Below are 15,815 nucleotides of genomic sequence, written 5' to 3' on the forward strand. Positions count from 1 at the left end.
AGAGATGAAAGACACCTTATTCCAGCAGGGGCTTCTTCAGGGTGCTGGAGGGGACTTGAAGGGAGTTTGTGGAGACACCAGAGGAAAACCATCAGCATAGGGCCGCCTGTCTCAGCCCCAGCGGTTTCTTGTCCTTCACTGGGAAGATAGCCGAGGGCCTGCAGGTGACAAGGGTGATTTGGGTGAGACTCCAGTGATTCTCTGAGGGGATTGTGAGAAGTGGGTAACGTTGCTATCCAGATGCAGCTGTGATTAGGTAAGAAGGCCATGCTGCCCTAGCCAGGTTAACCCAGATCTTTCCTGCCACCCTAACAAGCTACCTCCATATTCCTGAGGGGTGTGGCCAAGGCAAGTGGCCCTGCAGGATAGATGCCTGGACGTTCCCCACAGCTTCAGCCTCCACTGTGGAATCGCTGGGGCGTGGCAGCCCTGTGCTTGCCTGTCGGAATCCTTCGTCCTGTCTCTGTGGTCAGCTCAGGCCATGCTTCTTCCATAAGCTGGTGCCGGAGTGTGCAGCACTGATCAGGGATGGACTATTCCAAGGGACAAATTCACACCTGCCCAGTGACCTTGGAGATAACCTCTTTGAAGGATGAACCTTCTTTTTGGAAAGGCAAGGAAGAGGCTATTCCAGGAAACCTGGCCATCAGGCCTGGCATAGGTCTTGACTAATGTAGTGTGAGGCTGTAACTCCCTACCTGTCCCTGGCTGCCACCCGCTCCGGAGCACCTCTGCCCGCTCACCTGCCCCCTGTGCAGAAGGCTTGAGGCTGCAGGCACAGCATGCTTCCTCCTGGCTGCTCTGTGAGTCAATGGATTCAGCAGCCAATCAGGCACAAGAGATCTCAGCCAACCTGATCAAAAGCTGTGAAAATGCCCATCATTATCACCACACCTTGGAATCATTTGTTTATGTGTTTCCTTAAAGCATGTACTTCAAAAAAGAGGGCTGAATCTGGCCAATAAATGCCTGCATTGGTGTATGAATGAAGAGACCACAACATCTGCTTTGTTTTGTTTTTACAAAGAGTATCCATAAAAGTGTCTCTGAATTTGAGACAAAAAGTCGTTGGTCCTTCACTGTCCCTGAGAGCGGCAGGATCGCTGCTGCGAGACCTGCCAGAGAGTTGCCAGTCTTGGTGATGTCTTTACAAATATCTTGCAAAAATGAGTTCATTTGATTATCTCTGTGTTTTAAACTGGCTTTGTTCATTTCTAGCAACCTGTTGTGAATTGCTTGGAATGGCCACTTCAGGGCTGTTTTTGATATCAACTGCTCACTTGATAATGATTAACTTGCTTACTATTTTGTCATAACAAATGGAAGGCTTTGTAGTGCAAATTTGATGGTGGTCTATGTCTTTTGCTAAGTTAACTTGTAAGGACCTGAGGCCTATTTTCACTAAATTAAACATATAGTTTCTGGATGGAATTGTTTCTTTTGGATTTTGGCTTCATGAAGGTTTTGGCCTATCATATTCCAACTGTACTGGCAAGAATAAAAACTCTAAAACATATTCATAGTAATGGCAGCCAAAGGGGTCCTGAGTCTGGTCCAGGTGAGGATTCATGGAACAAAGGCCCTGATCCAAGGCTTCCCCCAGAATTTATTATCCCATGAAGAAGAGAGTAGCTCAAGGATGAGCGATGGTGAAACTGGGAATTAAGGGAGTGATGTGAGCTGAGGGGCCCGCTGGGGGGCAAGCACCTTTGCACCATGCAGGGAAAAGAGTCTGCATAACTCCACCGAGACAGCATTAGAATGAGTTTTGGAGGCTGTGGCTTCAGTTTCTGATATGTGCCCTGGGAAGTCACAGCCTCTTGTCTTGTGGCTCAACCCAGTTGACATTTCTGGAGCTATTTGGCTCTGCCACTGCACCGTGTTCAACCATTTATAGGGAATCTGATGCGAGGAAACAAGACTGTCTGTTGGCTTCCAGGGTTACATATCAGTACCTTAGTGAGCCTTATTTGCATTGCTTGGAGCCACTTGAAGGGAGAAGGAAATAGCAAAGCCAGCCCTGTGCTATCAGTACATGGAGACAGGGTTTAACTAATGCTGAAGCAATTGTTCTGCATTCAAGGGGGAACTGCCCAAGGTGTCTCCTGCAGGTCTAGATCTAACAAGAAGCTAAATTAACCAGGGAGAGCCTGGTGAAGCATAGGGAAAACACCCATTTGTGAATAAGATTTACAAAATGGCCAGCCCAACATTTTAGAGGGTGAATTGAAGTCCAAGATAAAAGGTTAATGTCACTGTGCCATAAATAATTCACCGAGGAAACTATTTGGTGAGTGCTTGTATGTGCTCGGCAGGTACCTGGCCATACACAGGCATGCTAAAGCCTGCAGACAAAATCCCTTCATGATGAAGGAGTCTGGAACTGTGCACATAAACACAACAGTCTCAGGCTGTATAAGTTTAAGAGATCCACTTAAAAGATACTATTTTAAATACAACCCAAACAAGCCAGGTGTGGTGGCTCAAGCCTATAATCCCAGCACTTGGGAGGCTGAAGTAGAAGGATCATTGCAAATTCAAGATCAGTTTGCTCTACAATGTGAGCCCAAGACCAGCCTGAACTACTTTGTGAGACTCTTTCTCAATAAATAAATAAGTAAAATTCAAAAAATTGAATAAATACAACCAAAGCAAACAATGCTATGTGGTTCCCATTTAAAATTGGTCACCTTGTAGAATAAAGCAATTTTTCCCTATGATGTAAACTCTGAACACAGGTTTTAGGCTTCAGAAGAAAAGGCTGTTAACAAAGCCAGCTACTCCTCCCAAACACTCTTTGTTGCATCCAGTTCCAAGGCACAACCAGGATGCTCTCTCGAACATTTGCATTGCAAAACAGGCTGGCAATTAGCCTGGTCCTACACTCCCCGCCCCTGAGACAGCAGCCCAGGAACCTTGCTGCAAAAAAGCAGGCTCCTAGCTGTCAGCTGTTTAAATAATTAATGCAGCTCGGCCTCAGGCTGGAAAGGAAAGAAGGGGAAAGGATTTGTGAGCACCATGCCACTGTGTGACCCTTGGATGTCTGCAAAGAGAGACACAAAGTCTGCTCCTGGTGAGTGGTCCTTCAAAGCTCTCCAGTGGCCTCAGCCCTAATCCCTGGCCTTGCCCTGCTGATATGAGGCTGATCTCCCTAGCAACAGGAAAGATGCTAAAGCATCTTTTGATCACAGAAAAATCAGAAGAAGCAAAATCCAGGACCCTCACCTGAGAACTTTAGGTATCTAAGCTGGGATAGTTAAAAACGAAGCCAGTCTTTGACAAACCCCACAGTGAGCAGGGATTAGTGCTGAGAGCTCCTGACCTGAACCACTGCCTTTGTTTGAAGCAGACACTGGGTCGCCATCAACTGGAACCGAGGCAGGAGTGAGCCAGTGTCCTGCTGTGTCACCACCATTATGCCCGTGTCTAGGCAAAGGGTAAAGAAAAGTGCATATTCAGCATGCTCAGTGCACCCTCCCCCTGGTTGGCCTTTCTCCTGTCCTGCATGAGTCTGCCGCAGCTCTGGGACTTATTCTGTCTTGTTTTTTCCTTCCCTCCCCACATCCTTCTCCTCCCCACCATTCCCTTTCTTCTTTTTGCAGTACTAGGGATTGAACCCAGGGCCTTTACATTGAGCGGCATCTCCAGGACTTGTAATTTTTTTTTTTTTTTTTTTTTTAACATTGAAGGGATTTTGCCCTGAATGGGACACTGCAGCGGTGGGAGGCGGAACCAAGGGGCTCTATTTTGAGGTTATCTTCCCTGCTCCTAGGCAATTTATGGCTCAACATGAATTCCATTGGGCTACCTGTGCATCAGTAATGCCCCTTAGGCACCACCCCAAACCTGAGCTATATGTGTGCCCCCACACCATGTGTCCAGCGGAGAGAAAAGCCAGACCTCAGTGGTCATGGGGTTCTCTCTCTGCGTTCTTAAAATAAAGGCCACTTTTATTTCATATTTCTATCTTTTTAGCCTTACTGAAAATTGTATCAAACATATTTTTGAGACAAGTTCTCACTAAGTTGCTAAACTGTCCAGGGCTGAAATTTCCTATCCTCTTGCCTCAGCCTCCCAGAGTGGGGTTACAGGTGTGAACCACCACACTCAGCTACAAGCTGGGTGGCTTTGGTAGGAGTTAGGACACAGGCAAGCAGTTAGAGCCGTGTTCCAGGGAAGGAATTCTGCGAGCTGAGTGTGCTCCCAGCAAACAGCTCCTCCCTGCGGCTGGCTGTCCAGGAATTTGGGAACACAGAGCAACAAGACTTTTGAACTCTGCACGAGGAGCCCTGAGTCCTAGCTGGTCAGTGTAAGCCTACAGGGTCACTTGGGATCAGTCCCTGGCAAACACCAAGCAAGATTCCACTCCCTGCTGGCCCAGAATCCTTCCTGACTTCCTCTTTTCAGTTTCCCTTCCGGTGATTTTCCTTCCTGCTTGCAAGTTGCCTCTCAGCTCTGTGATTTCATTCTTTGACTTGGGCGACACCAAGCTGGCCTTTCAGTGACTGTCAACAGCAGAATTTATATTCTCACTCCTCTGGAGGCTTCGAGTCCACGGCCAAGGCGCAGCAGAGCTGGGTCCTAGGGAGGCTCCTTTCCCCGGCCCATGGACAGTCACTTTCTTGCTGTGTCCTCTTTTCTGCACGTCTCTTCCTCTTCCTTGCTTACTTTTGTTACCGGGGATTGAACTCACGATTTCCTGCTTGCCAGGCAGGCGCTTGTGCTGCTGGGCTAAATCTGCAGCTCTCTTACTCTTCCTATAAGGACACTTATAAGTCCAGTTGGATCAGGGCTCTGTTCTGAGCACTGCATTTAAATCTTAACCTCATTATAGGCTCCATCTCCAAATAGACTCATGCTGGGGATTATGGGGCTCAACATAGGGATTGGGGTGGCAGCATAATGCATCCTCTCCTCCTTTTCTTTACTTTTTTGGGCCTGTCCTTTTTACTACCAAAATGCTCAGGCAGGAAAGAGCTTATTTGGCCCCATGCAAAGCGTAAGGGTGGGGGTGTGTGTGTGAAGAACTAGAAGCTCCCCCAGAAGAGGCGATGCATTGAAAACACTGGACTGCAGGGCATGGGCTGAGCTACACAAGGCTGAAGCCAAAATGGTTACTATGCTGCCCCCCCCCACTACTGGCGATTGAATCCAGGGCCTTTGCAGTGAGCTGCACCCCCAGCCCTTTTTTATTTTTCATCTCGAGACAGTGTTTTACTAAGTCACAGAATCAGCAACATTCATTCTCCCCCCTCAGCCTCCCAGAGGGCAGGGTTTAGGGGCTGGGATGAGGTCTGATACCATTAGTTGTTAGGTAAGGCATCAAGTACTAGAAAAAAGCACCCATGGTGGCCAGACCAGGAGAATAAAAATCAAATTGCTACCCCAAGCAAATATATGTGTCACATAAAACCATCCCACCTGACTAGGCTTTCTCCCTTTCATGGCAGCTTGTAGAAGCTGGGGGGCTGAGGCAGGAGGACCACAAGTTAAGTTCTCTCTGGCCAACTTAGTGACTTAGTGAGACCATATAATAAAAAATAAAAAGGGCTGGGGACATAGCTCAGGTCCTGGCTGCAATCTCATTACTGGAAAAAAGAAAACAAAAAGAAAAACAAAAACAACGCTCAAATTTTAAGTGAATGATGTTGGTCCATATGTGATCTGCCAAAGAGAAACTGCTTGCAGCATCTCGAAGTGTGGCATGGCATTCAGGGACTGGTTACACCCGTGACACGTGGGCAGAGGGGTCAGACGGTCTGTGAGACGACTCACACACACAGCAGCACAAAGCTGCTGCCTTCACAGTTGGAGGGACAGAGACGGAGATGGAGATGGAGTCAGACAGCGACACATAGCTCAGGAGCAGTCAGGGGAGCCCTCAGAGCAGGGCCAGCTGGAGATGGAGCCTGAGATGCTGCCCTGGCCGGCTGTCTTTAATGCCTGCCCCCTCCGGGGTTTCCCAGGGCCCCACCAAACTGGGACCCACCTGAACAAGGAACCCAGAATGTGCGGCCCAGGGTGTTGACCCTGCCTCACAAGAGCACAGAAAGGGTGAAGGACAGAGAGGAGGACGCACACAGAGTCCAGTCCTGGCCCAGCCTCACCTTAGGAATCCACTTCTCCCCTGACTGCAGCAGGCGGCTCAGCTGGAGACACAGAGCAGCGGCACCACACACACACACTCACAGGCACACGCATTCTCACACACACGCGTGCATGTCTTTACAGAAAAGGGTTCTGAGTGGCAGCAGATCTGTGCTGCTGTGGGCGTGGGTTACCATCTGTGTGGCTGTGGCTCCCACAACCCAGGGCACAGGGCGGTAGGGAGCGAATTTTCCCTGAGGCCTCCACAGGCCCTGAGAGGGTGGGCCGTGGCCAATAGCTGTCTGTCTGTCATCCTCTGTCACCCACAGAGATGATGGTGGGGTTGATAGTGGGGAGCTAGGTGTCCTTCACCCCAGAATAAGCAGACCTGGCCCTGAGTTGACAGCCAGCAGGAGCTGACCCATGTCAGCCTTGAGCCAGGGAGTGCACAGGAGGTAGAGGGACACCTGCATTCCACGCCAACCTTTGGAGTATAAAATGGAGACAATTGCTGCTGGGCTTCTGCCTTCCAGACCCCAAACCCAGAGTGTCTTGTGGCGTAGGTTAACCCCAAACTACTTGGGAAGCAGACCTGGGACCTTGGAGCCAGCTAAGCTAAGTTACTACTATACAAATCCACCAGAGGTCTCAGGAACATGGGATCTGTGCACACCTTTAATGATTTTTTGTTTTCTTCCATTCAATAAAGCAAGTAGCAAAATAAAGAGTTTGCTGGGTTTCTGTTTACTATAACAGAATACCTGAGATAATCAATTTATAAAGAGAAAAGTTTCATGTCTTTTTAAAAAAGGTTTATTTTAACTCAAAGGCTTAGAGGTCTCAGTTTAAGACTGCAGCCTGGCTGGGTATGGTAGCTCACACCTGTAGTCCCAGCACTTGGGAGGCTGAGGTTGGAGGATCATTGCAAGTTCAAGGCCAGCCTGGGCTACAAAGTGAGCTCAAGGCCAGCCTGAACTGCACAGTGAAATCCTGTCTCAAAAAAGAAAGAAAGAAATAAACAAGCAAACAATCAAAAACTATCGTGCAGACTGGCTCTGCATCTCTGGTGGGCACACACAGCTTATGGACAGGGAGGAAAGAGAGCCTGAATGGCTGGGTTCTGAAATCTCCCCTGGGAACTCAGCTCCAGGGACCTCAGAACACACATGCTTACAGGGGAGTGGACGTGGTCTAGTCTGAGACTTCTGCGGTGCCCCCTGGAGGCCAAACATCTTCATTAAGCACAAAATTCTGCCCACTACTGGGAGTTTTAAAAAAATAAGTGGCTGGGTTCTGCTGGGGACAGAGTACTGCCTCCCTCCCCTCCTGTATCAGAGTCAGACTCTGACTGCAGACAGGGATCTTATAAAGTTAAAAGGAGGCTGCCAGGCTGAGCTCGGACCCAGCTGAGTGGCGGCCTTGAAAGCAGAGGACCGCAGGACGCCCAGGGAGACGCAGAGGGAAGGCCATCGGAGGACACCGAGTAAGCCAGAGCCAGCACCGCTTTGCTCTTGAAGATTTCTGCTGTTTGAACCGCCCGGGACGATGCTTGGTGGTGGCAGCCTGAGATGACTAGGCCAGGGCCCTTGTGCTGCGTGTGCGCGCACGTGGGTGCTGGGAAGCAGACACGCAGGATCCGTTTGGGAACTGGGCCTCCAGGAGCTGCGGGGACGCTGCAGCCCTGACGGTCCCCAGCAGAGCCGCCTGCTGCACCCTCCTTCAGGACGCGCGCCCTGTGTCAGGGATGGAGAGAAAATAGAAGCAGAGATGTGGGTTAGCAGCAGGATGCGGAAAGAAGAAAGGAGCTAACTCATTTATAGCCCGCTGAGAGCCAACTAAGGATCTCGGCGGGAGACAGGGCAGGCAGAAGGTTGCATTTTCCTAAATAGAACTCCTGTTTTGACATTCTCCTCGCAGCTGTTCCCCCCACGCTTGTCTGTCTCGCCTGGTGCACCGGTGAAACGCGAGGGGATTGCAGCCTCTCGCTGCGCCACCTGGTGGCCATCGGGGAGAGGTGCCCTGGCTCTGGTGCTCGCTGGCACCTTTTTTTTTTTTTTGAGACTGGGTCTCGCTATGTAGCTCAGGTTGGCCTCGAACTTCTAGCGATCCCGAGTGCTGGGATTACAGGCCTTACATGACATCATAAGTGATAAAAATCATGATTACCGTAGGCGTTGCCATTTTGAAATTAGGATAGGGCTGGCAAGAATCCCGTGGGCATGTGTGCCTGCGTGTGTGCATGTGTGCATACGTGTGTGTGTGTGTGTGTGTGTGTGTGTGTGTGTGTGTGGCAGGAGGATGGGGCCGTGGGCATGGAACAGGCCATGCTAATAAACCGGTCATGCAATCCATCTTCTGCCATAGACTGCTCCTAAGAGGATCAAGGATGAGAGGTAGTGAGCTCCCTGTCCCCTTTGACATCCAAGCATAGATGACTGCTGCACAGTACTAATTTTTGAGATCCTGTTCAGGCCTAAGAATACTATGAGTCTACAACTAGAGCAGCAATAATAAGAACACTAGTCAGAGGCCACAGTTATCACACAATGCACAACATGCCGGCTGTGTAGAATTTGGAGTTTGGGCTCCAGGCCAGAAGGAGGAGAAAAAGGGAGATGCACATGTTTAGAACTGATTCTAGGGGGCAGGGATTTAACTCAGTGGCATAAATGACTAGCTGGCAAGCGTGAGATTGTGAGTTCGATCCCTGGTACCAAGGGGGTGGGGGGGGGAGGAGATTTTAACCTATTGAAAAATAAGCAAAGTAGTTTCTCTTACAGTTTTTCTTTTTAAAGAGATATATCTGACGCCAGCTGTCCTGATGCGTTTGGGATGAGAGCAAAATGCTTGTATGACAACTCTGTCTGGCCGCCTCTATCTTTTTGAACACAATGTTCTTTTGCTCTTTTGTTTTTGTGGTACTGGAATTGACATGGCCTCTACACTGAGCTACATTCCCAGTACTTTTTGTTGTTGCCGTTAAATTTTTTTCTTTTCTGAGACAGGTTCTCACTAGGTAGTTCAGGCTGACCTTGAATGCATAGTGATCCTCCTGCCTCAGCCTCCTGAATGCTGTGATTACAGGTGTACACCACCACACCCACCTTAGTTTATTTTATTTTTTCAATCCCCAGTGCTTTCTAAATTTTGTTTTGAGACTGCGTCTCACTAAATTGCTGAATTTCCCAGGCTGGGCTTGAACCTGCAGTCCTTTTCCCTCAATTTTCCAGAGTGCTGGGATTGCAGGTGGCTCTACCTCGGCCTGGCCCAACACATTGTTCTTGAAATACATGACTGAGCTGGGGAAGCGTCCCGGTGGAGGGAGCCGTGGAAAATATTCATCAAGCGGGAAACCAAAACCAGGAGCAGACCCTTAAAACTTTCGGGGCCTTCACTATCTTAAGCTCATGGGCCATGACCAGCTTTGGTGACCCACGATCTGTCCCTGGCCAGCACAAAGGGACACAGATCTTCCCAGAGCGCTGCCTCCCTAGGTCTTCTCGGGCCTGGCTCGGCTGTGCCACGCTCCTCTAGGCTGCTGCGGGAGTGGGAACCGGAAACCGAAGCCCTGGCTTCGTGCCTGCCCCTTCCCCTATCAGACCCCGGAGGGCACCATGTCCGGTGTTCCTGACCTCATCTCTGTCCCGGCCCTAGCCCGTGCTCCACTGCCTGGCTGCCAGGCTGTTGACTGCATTTCCACCCAGCGCTACCCCAGCCTTCTGGGTGTCCCCACTCCAGGCAGTGGGTGGTGCGGCGTGGAGCCTGAGCTGCTCACTTATTAACGAGGTGGTTCCAGTGACTGCTCACCTGCAACAAATTACCTCCAAGCTGGGGCTTTGCAACAGCCATTTACCTGGCTCATGAGTGATGTGGGTCAGCGGGGCACGGCAGGGCTGGCTTCTGTCTGCTCCCTGGTGTGTGAGCTGGGGGCTGAGGATGCTGGGTGCCCGGAGGGACCTGGAGGTTGCCTGCTGGAATCCTTGGAGGGTCTTCACTCTCTTCACTTGCTTCTTGCAGTTCCTGCCGCCGGGGTGGGACCCAGAGGGCACTGTCACCCCAGTCACTGGGCACAGCTGTCTGAGGCCTGCTTGGGTTGTGGACACCTTGCAAGTGGTTGAGGGCTGTGGGCATGACATCTGGCGCATAGCAAGGGTGGCACTGTCTGCCAGATCTTGTCCCATAAGCCACTCGTCCTCTTGGGGTCGCGAGTGAGTTACCAAGGCCAGGCCCACTTGTGAGGGAGCTGTGGAGCTGCATAGATCACCCCTGGATGTGTGCAGAGGGAACTGCGGGGTGGGCAGCAGGATTCCTGTGCTCAGAGTCTCCTGGCTTCCCTTTCTCCTGCCCTGCTGCCCCACCCCACACCAGACAGATCCAGTCCCGCTTGGCAAACCCCTTCACCTCTTCCTGCTGCCCAGAGACCTCCACCACCAAGCTGTCTCCAAAGTCCCACTGACTGGTTCTTTTTTCTCAGTACTGGGGATGGAACCACAGCCTCACACGGAGTCCCACTCCCAGCCCTTTTGGACTTCGAAGCAAGATCTTGCTAAGTCCTAAGTTGGCCAAGTGGCCTCCTGTCTCAGCCTCCTAGAGTGTACCATGCCCAGCTAAGGGGATCATTCTTTGCTTGGGTTGCCCTGTGCCATGGAGGCTAGGTAGCAGCACCCTTGGTCTCTACTCCCTGGATGCCAGGAGCACCCCACACCCTGGCAAGGCCTAAGTCCCAGGGAGGTGAATGTCTCCATGCCAAGTGGCTCCGGTACAAGGTGACCGTGGGCAGTGTGGCCCGTTGTGGCTGTGCTGTCCAGGCTCTGTGCAGCAGGGACACTGGGCTTGGCTGTCCCCTTCTCTCTGGGCCTTCCTGCAGCCACTCGGCCTGGAACTTTCCTGCTTCTGCTTCCTGTCTCCCCAGTGGTTGTGGAACTGAGCGTCCATCAAGTGCTCCACCGAAAACTTGGGAGAGACAGGAGTTGGTGAAGGAACATTCCAAGCCAGCCCTGAAGGAGATCGGAATGTCCCCTTGAGTCTCGATCTTGGGTGGGCTCAGTGGTGTGAAGGGCCTTTCTGGAGGAGTGAGGCCTGGTGAGGCTGAGCTCGGAGCTCTGTCAGCCAACACAGGGTGTGTTCTCTGCACCCCAGAAGCTCTCCTGTGCTCCTCACTCCCCAAGGACCTTCCTGACACAAAGGCCACCTGGATTCTGTGAATGTAAAGAAAAGTTTAGCCAGGCATGGTGGTGCACAACTGTAATCTCAGACTCTGGGAGGCTGAGACAGGAGGATTTCAAGTTTGAGTCCAGTCTCAAAATGTAGCAAGACCTTGTCTCAAATGAAAAAAAAAGGTTCGTTGTTAATATTTTAATTGTCCAGGCAAAAAGGAGAGGTTAAAAGATCAGGGAGAGAAACAAAGGATAAAAGAGAAATAAGGGGCAGTTTTCAAAAAGCCCCTGTTATACAACACATGCACACTCACACACACACAACACTCACTTGCAGGCCACCTGCCGAGCTAATACCTCATTCCCATGATGGGGCTCCCGGAGGGAGGAGGTGAGGGCTCCTGACCCAGGTGCCCAGAGCACAGAGCACCGGGACCTCTCCTGTCCTCCTCACATTCCCTGTAAAGCCTGAGAGCTTAGGACTTGGCATGGGGAGAGACTCTGATGGGTGGATGGAGCCTCTGTGCATCCCGAGTACCTGTGGGCTCCTCCCTCTCCCCTGTCACTGCAAAGCGGGGCGTCCCTTCTGTGGGAGGGGAGACCGGCTGTGCTGACTTTCTGCTGGCCACACTGCGGACAGGAGCTCTTCCCAGCCCCCAGCCCGCTCCTTTCCAGGGATTTAGGTGAAGCCCAAAGGCGTAGTTTTCCTTCAAACCCAAGATGCGCACCCAAGGGAGAAACCAGAGTCGGGGCCAGGCAGCCACTTCCTCAGGGTTCCCGCTTGTCTGTGCAGCTCCCGGCTTCCTTGGGGGCCACCAAGTCCAAGCATCCTTTTCTGGGAGAGCCTCGCACTCTCCTCAAGACAGGGTCTCAGCTGGTCGGCTTGGGTCTTATTCGGGGTGAGGCAGGGCTAAGGATTAAATCTTGGCATTTGCTTTTTGACTCTCTCTCTCTCTCTTTCTTTTGTGGTAACAGGGATCAAACTCACGACCTCACGCTTGCTAGGCTGAGCTAAATCCCCAGCAACTTTTGAGCAACTGTTTCCTGGTGTCAAGACTCTTGCTAGTCTGTTCATCCCTGAAAAACTGCATTTTTTTTTTTTTTTAAAGACAATCTCCTATGCAGTTCAGGCTGGCTTTGAGGTTACTTTGTAGCCCAAGCTGGCCTCAAACTTGCAACAGTCCTCCTGCCTCAGCCTCCTGAATGCTGGTATTGCAGGCAAAAACTGAACTTTTATAGGATACAGTTTAGAAACAATTTTAGCAGACGTTATTTATTTATTTATTTTTAGCCTCCTTACTCTAGATTCGGAACCTCTGGGCCTCAGAGGCAGGCATTGCCTCAAGTTACAGTTACCTCCCCAAGGTTTGGAGTCCAGAGGCCTAGCGACCCTGGGACTGGCGCCCCCTCGTGTTCAACAAAATGTCACTTATTTTCAAAGGAAGAAGTTAGAACACAGGTCTGGCTTTCAGCCTTTTTGGAGTGCTTTGCTACCAAGTCTCAGAAATGAAGGGAAGGACTAAGGACAGTGTAAGGCAAAAGAGGGTCGGAAAAAAAGGAAGAAAAAAGACCAGCAAGCATTCGAAGTCCATTGCGGGTGTGTGTTACTGGGATTGAATGGAGGGAGCGCTGAGTTGTTTATTCAGCCCTTTATCTTTGAGTCGAGGTTTTGCTACCCGGACTGGGTGCAAACTGCAGTCCTCCCGCCTCAGCCTCCTGAGTAGCTGGGAGTACGGGTGTGTGCCTGCACTCCTCACTTGTCCTCTGTCATCTTGCTACTCCGGGCTCTCCTGCCAGGAGCTGGTGGGATCCTGTTGTGCTGTATTACGATTCTGTTTTGCTGCCCATGGCTTGGTGGGTGTCTTCCCGAGTCCGTGGCCACAGGCTTGTGCCGTGTAGTTGTCACAGTCTGGGGCCTGAGGCCCAGACGCAGGCTTGGACGCTCCAGCAAGTGAGAGCCGGTTGGCTTTGACAGTCTGCTCTCCATCTGCCAACCTTCTTTCCCATCCAGAGAGGGACAGCTCGCCCTTTTCCTTTTGCCTTAATGAGCCCCGGAGAGACATGGGTGAACTGTGGTACCCCTGTTTTCTCTCTGGTAGCCCAATCGTGTACTGTCTGCGTGGTAGATTCTCTACTGTCTGTGGAAGATTCCTAATGAGGGAGCCAGCAGTGCGCCAGTGCGTGGGAGGAAGTGACATTTAAGCTGCGTGCACACACACTGAAGAGCAGCTGTTTGAAGTTCAGAGGGGGTGAGCTCCCCTTCTCCGCTGTGAGGAAATCTCCCAAATTCTCTGACGGAAGGACCGGCCATCCTGGTGTCACGAGCCCCAAGGATGCTCTGGCTACCTGCGAGTTTGTTTCAGTGGTGTCCTTGCTGGTTGTAATGTCAGGACCACTAATCATAGCCAGCTGGTGGGAAAGGACTGGTGGCTATCAGCTAAGATGCCGCCTCCTGTGGCACCCTGCAGCCCATGGCCCTCTCCCCTGCTCGGTGGATGGGGTCAGGTCCCAGAAGAGGCCGGGAGGTCTGCCTGGTCCTCACTGCTGGTGACCAGAGTGGGTGCTGTGGGTTGCATTGGCAGCTGCTGGCAGCTGTTGGTGAGGATGGTGGCTCCCACCCGGCTGTGCCTTCACCATATGGGAGCTCCTAGCAAGTTGGAGCACCCAAGCAGAACCTGAGCCAACTAGATTGGAAATTCTGTGTGCATGGAGAACTCAGCGTCTGGGTTGCTAACACCCCTGTGATTCCAGTGTGTGGCTGGGCTGACCTTGGGTTGGTTCAGGTCCACACTGGAAGCATGGGATCAAGTAGGTACTTCACAGATTACACAGATTAGCTGGGGAATTTCTGTGCAGGCCTGGCCCAGGGCCCGGTACGGGGCCTTCTGCTGAGTGTTTGGGAGCCTCAGGGTGGACATCAGAGGCCTCTCACACTGACATCTTCTCCGCTGTCTGGAGCCATCCTGAGGGCTCGGTGGCTTGGGCTGGGCTCTCCTGCTCTCAGTGCCTGGCTAGCTCCTGAGTCAGGCTGGGGAGATGGCCGGCAGGGTTCACACCAGCAACCCTGTCCTAAAGCATTTCATCCAAAATGCGTAAACATTAGTAATGATTCAGTGAAAGAGATGAATCTATAATAACAGTCCCTTTCATTGTTGCTGAATTGCCAATATACAGAATGTTACCTAATTTGTGGGCTAAGTTTTTGTTTAATGTGTGGAAACCTGGAAATAACGACCACTGTTCATACCATTAGCTCTGTGAAAATGTGATTTCTGAAGCCTAAACATTCAGCTTACAAATTTTCTGTGTCTCTTACTATTATTATTATTATTATTATTATCATTTATTATTATTATTATTATTATTTTTTTTTGAGGAGGTCTTGCTATGTAGTTTGGGCTGCTCTTGAACTCAAGACAATCCTCCTGCTTCAGCCTCCTGAGTGCTGGGATTACAGGCGTGTGCCACTGTGCTGGAAATAAATTCCCTTTTGGCACCTGAGTGTTTGTGGAGTGTATGGGAGTGTATCAGTCAGTGTTCACTGGAGAAAGATTTAATACGTGATGTACAAACATATGAGGATTTACAAGATTACTTGTGCCACCCACAGAGCCTGGTGAGGAAGGTGCAGTGTCTGTCTGCTCGCTGGAGACCGAGGGATCCAGCTGAAGGCCAGGGGCCCACCGCAGTGTCCCTGCGACCCTGAATCAGGAGCCCAGGGTCTGCGCTGGAGGCCTGGAGGTCACGTCCCAGCTGAAGACGCAGAAACAGAAGCGAGGCTTCCGTCTTCCTTTCCCTTTTACCTGTAATGGTGATGTCCTCCCTAGGGCGGGTCTTCCACACCCAGAGCTGTGCTGAGCCCATGGAGCTGGGCGCTAACTCAAGCTGACACTCAGTCAACACTGCAAGGTGTGTGCATGAGTTGTGTGCCTGCGTGGGTGTGTGTCTTGAGGGCACACGTGTAAAAGCATGATTGTGAGTGCAGAAGTGTGGAAGTGTTTGAGTGTATCAGGAGCTGCTGGGTGTGTGTGTGAACCTGGTGTGCGTGTGTGTGTCTCAGTGTGCCTGTGTGTGGGGAGGTGCAGGGCTCAGGCTCGGCAGGGAGGAGGAGGCTGTTTCTTCTCCGTGGTCTGCAGACTCCGCTCCAGCTCATCCTCTCCTAATCCTTCTGTAAACTTCAGACAACGCAGGCTGAGACTTTCTATTACTGTCAAAAGCCATTCTGAAGCCGTTCAAACACTCTGTATCCTTCCTTCTGGGAGACACGTGCAGCAGGAGTGTACACCAGCTTCGGCAGGCCTTGTGTTTTCCTCTCTTGCTGCAGGACTCAGCTTTATCAGCAAACAGGGTGCTCTCCGTGAGCCCCAGTTGGGGGGCAGGTGGTGGTGCTGGCACGAGGTCAGGGGACCTGGGCACGGCCTGTCACGGCCGGCTCCTGTGCTCTTTGCTCCCTTGAGTTCTTTCATTTACTCATCAGAGGAAGGCTGGGGGTCAGAATTATCTTTCCCCTTGATTGGACTTTCTCGGCATTGAGTGTCAGTCGGGTTCTGCTAAGACTTGTCAGGATCCGAT

The sequence above is a fragment of the Cavia porcellus genome, unplaced genomic scaffold (assembly GCF_034190915.1).
Source record: "Cavia porcellus strain 051 isolate PalLab524CR breed Dunkin Hartley unplaced genomic scaffold, mCavPor4.1 scaffold_14, whole genome shotgun sequence".
In the NCBI taxonomy this organism is placed as follows: Eukaryota; Metazoa; Chordata; class Mammalia; order Rodentia; family Caviidae; genus Cavia; species Cavia porcellus.